Source organism: Tenrec ecaudatus, chromosome 3, assembly GCF_050624435.1.
Source record: "Tenrec ecaudatus isolate mTenEca1 chromosome 3, mTenEca1.hap1, whole genome shotgun sequence".
In the NCBI taxonomy this organism is placed as follows: domain Eukaryota; kingdom Metazoa; phylum Chordata; class Mammalia; order Afrosoricida; family Tenrecidae; genus Tenrec; species Tenrec ecaudatus.
In genome coordinates, this window is record NC_134532.1 from 61,116,271 (window position 1) to 61,120,376 (window position 4,106).

The 4,106-nt window shown below is 44.6% G+C and overlaps 1 pseudogene; it reads left to right on the top strand.

Annotated features, from left to right (window-relative positions):
- Positions 1-1,126: 1,126 nt before the first annotated feature.
- Positions 1,127-1,884, top strand: LOC142442582 (prothymosin alpha pseudogene; annotated as a pseudogene).
- The last annotated feature ends 2,222 nt before the right edge of the window (positions 1,885-4,106 follow it).

Genomic DNA, 4,106 nt, shown 5'->3' on the forward strand with positions numbered 1-4,106 from the left:
CTTGGCAACAGGACTATCTAGCAGAGAGAGGGAGTGTGTCCTGCCTCTAGTGAGGAAGACCAGCGTTCCTAGAATCCTCAGAAGAAGGCCATGCCCACAGTGAGACCTCGTTGACAGGCTAGACTTCACCCCTTTGAGAGTTGATAGAAGATTATGCAACTGTCACAAGGCCTTTGACTGTTGTGAATTAAGTACTTCATACACTTTTCTCTGATCCTCACAAGAACCTTGTTGCTATTGCCATCATTATTCACTTTGTGATTCGTAAGTTTTCATTGGCCGCGTGTATGATCACCAGCTCTTTCTTCCTAGTGTGTCATAGTCTGGACACTCCACAGATACCTACTTTGCATCTTAGCAACACCAAGCATCCACTGACAGATGGGCCATGGCCGCGCATGCAGCACATTGGGTGGGAATTGAACCTGGGAGGGTAAGTACCAGTGCTCTCGTTATAAAAACTTTGCAGGGAGATTTAGTCACCCCTCCTTTAAGCAGAATAAAGAAGACCAAAGAAGAATCACTGCATTTGAATTGTGGTGCTGGAGAAGAATATTGAAAGTACCATGGACTGCTAAAAGGACAAACTCATCTGCCTTGGAAGAGGTCTGACCAGAGTGCTCCTTGGAGGCAAGGGTGGCAAGACTTCATCTTACATACTTGGGACATGGTGACAGGAGAGCCCAGTCCCCGGAGAAGGACACCAAGTTTGATAAAGTAGAGGGGCAGAGAAAAAAGAGGAAGGCCCTCAAGGAAGTGGATTGACATGGTTACCACAGTGGGCTGAAGCCTAGGAACAATTGTGAGGATGGTGCAGGACCGAGCAGTGTTGTCTTCTGTTGTGCATACGGCCGCAACTAACTCAATGGTGCCTAAAACAACAACAACAACAACCACATTACAAAAGAAGAATCAAGTTATAAGACTAAAACAAGCAAAATACTTTAGCTGGGATCACATAAGACGTAGAGGGCAGAGCTAGAGGTCAAATTGAAGGGCGTCAGCTTCACTCTCGTCAGGACCCTATTGCCCTCCCTATTGCGTTCCACTAGGGACACGGGACACCTGATCCCGAGCAGTGACCATGGATGTGGAAGGAAAACGGGAGATGCGACTGGCTGCTCTGAAAAGCCATCTTTGCATTGTTCCCGGGTTCCGCTCGCCGCAGCCACCTCCGCCGCGCGCCTCCTCCTCCGCCGCCGCGGACTCGGGCAGCTCCCTCGCCAGAGTCCCCGAACTCGCGCTCTTTGTCGTCCGCCGTTCCGGATCACCAGCGTGCCCCACCATGTCAGACGCGGCCGTGGACCCCAGCTCCGAGATCACCACCAAGGACTTAAAGGAGAAGAAGGAGGTTGTGGAGGAGGCAGAGAATGGGAGAGAGGCCCCCGCTAACGGCAACGCTAATGAGGAAAATGGGGAACAGGAGGCTGACAACGAGGTAGATGAAGAAGAGGAAGAAGGTGGGGAAGAGGAGGATGAAGAGAGGAGGAAGGTGATGGTGAAGAAGAGGATGAGGATGAGGAGGCTGAGGCAGCTACAGGCAAACGGGCAGCTGAAGATGATGAGGATGACGATGTGGATACCAAGAAGCAGAAGACTGACGAGGACGACTAGACAGCAAAAGGAAAAGTTCAACTTACAACAACAAAACAAAAACACAAAGGCCACCGTGACCTATTCTCCCTCCACTTCCTGTCTCAGAATCTAAACGTGGTCACCTTCCAGTAAGAGTCCCGCCCCACCCACCTCGGGCTGCACCACTGCAGACACGTGCTCACCACCACCCCACCAAAACGACACCGTGAATTTGCAACAGGGGAGGCAAAAATAACCAAAACTTCCCGGGCCCTGCTTTTTTTCTTAAAAGTACTTTAAAAAGGAAAATTTGTTTGTATTTTTTATTTACATTTTATATTTTTGTACATATTGTTAGGGGTCAGACATTTTTAATAATCTCGGATGACCAAGCCAGCCTTTGGAGCGTTCTCTGTCCTACGTCTGACTCTACTTGTGGTGTGACCATGTTCATTATCTCAAAGGAGAAAAAAAACCTTGTAAAAAAAGCAAAAACAACAACAAAAAAATACAATCTTATTCCGAGCATTCCAGTAACTGTTTTTGTGTATGTACTTAGCTGTACTATAAGTAGTTGGTTTGTATGAGATGGTTAAAAAGGCCAAAGATAAAAGGTTTCTTCTTTTTTTTCTTTTTTTTTGTCTATGAAGTTGCTGTTTATTTTTTTTTTGGCCTGTTTGACGTATGTGTGAAGCAATGTTGTCCAACAATAAACCGGAATTTTATTTTGCTGAGTTCTAAAAAAAAAAAAAAAAAAGAAAACGGGAGATGCGGGGGGAACACAAAGTAAAGCCCAGGTGGATAACTACTTCTGGGAAAAGAACAAAGGAGTAAAAAATTTTAAAAAGAGTCAAATAAAGCTTGCTTGCTGTTTTTCAAGCAAGAACTTAACTACTGTGGTAGTTTTTATGGATATTAAAAAAAAGAGGAGAGAAAATCTGTGCCCGAAAACATGGACCCAAACATGAATTACCGAGACAAGATTTGATCTGGAACTGGAGAAACACAGGGGGAAGAAGCGAGGGACGGATTCTAGCCCGAGCCTCGTCTTTGTTGACGTCCTGGGGGAATGCCTCTTTATTTGGGGAGCTGGCCAGCTAAGAGACATACAGCAGCATCTTTGTCTGCTTTTCACTAAAGGCATTCGGATCCCCCCAGCTGGGCCAACCACACATGTCTCCAGACAGTGCCAAATGCCCCTTGGGGGGTGGGGGGTCATCCTCAATTGAGAACCACTGCTCTAGATTAAGAGTATGAGGGAGAAAGGGACATGCTTACGGGATCTGCTTGTTTCAAAACCTATTCCTTATAAAATTAGTCTTTTATAAGATAAGTTACAGTCCTTCCATGGTCAATCAGTGTTGAGAAATACTGCATTCCCTCCCCCACCCCCACCCCAGTTAGAGATTCACAATGCATATTAGAAGAATAAAGGCCGTGGGAGACTTTAGAAAGCTGTTTGACTGTTTATTTATTTAATAACATTTAAATATCATTGAACAAGCTTATCAAGGAACAAAAATTAATCTCCTGAAGGACATGGTCATATGAAAAGTGATGGTGTTTTCAAGCTAGAAGGCTCAAACAGAAAAGGACCGATGGATTCTGGACAGAGCGCATTGTAGGTTAGCTTAAAATGTGACATTTTGCCATTTGAAGTCCCTTTGGAGCCAATATATGAGGGGATACCCCTCCAAAAAACAGAATTTTTTCAGTTACGTATTTACATTTTTTAATAAAACAACCTTATGGCCTTCAAAGTATTCTCCATTATACTTAGTAGATTTGTCAAATCTGCAATTCCATTTTTGGAAACATTTTTCAAACTTGTGTGTTTGTATGGCTGACAGCACCTCCCTCATTTCCCCTCACCTCTTCTACATAACCAAATCACTCTCTTGTCGCGTCCCTCCTCATTCACAGAAACAAAAGGGAGTCACAGAGGAGAGAGGCATGCTGTTTCTGCCCTAAACTGGCACACCGAGAGAGTTGCCAAAGCAGGTGCATTGTTGTGGTGGCAGAACCAGTCCCCCGTCTGCCACAAATCAGTGTGCATTTTTTGTCACATGCTGTTACTCAATCTTTCCAGAATCTCTACATAGAAAGCTTGACTTACAATCGGACCTGGTGGGAAGAACTCCAAATGCACTAGGAGTCGATATTTTCGTGTGTTTGGGAAGTTGACAAACATCTAGGATGAGGCTTGTCATCAATCAACATTTCACCTTTTATGAAACAAGAAAACCAATTGTACACTTGAGTTTTTCCCATAAAACTTTCCTATAAAGTTTTCCCTGGTAAGCTGTGTTCAACATCACAACAGTTTCTGTGGCATTTTTCCTGAGCAGGAAACAAAATTTTACAGCTGCACGCTATCCTGTCAAATCAGCTATCACAAAAAATGAGGTTGGAGCAAAACTGCTTTTATGAAAAAATTTACCATGACCAGAGAACCTTCCCAGGTGACGTCACTGAGTACACTAACTCAGAGTGAGTTGCCTGATGCTTCCCGAGCAGGCAAAAGGCATACT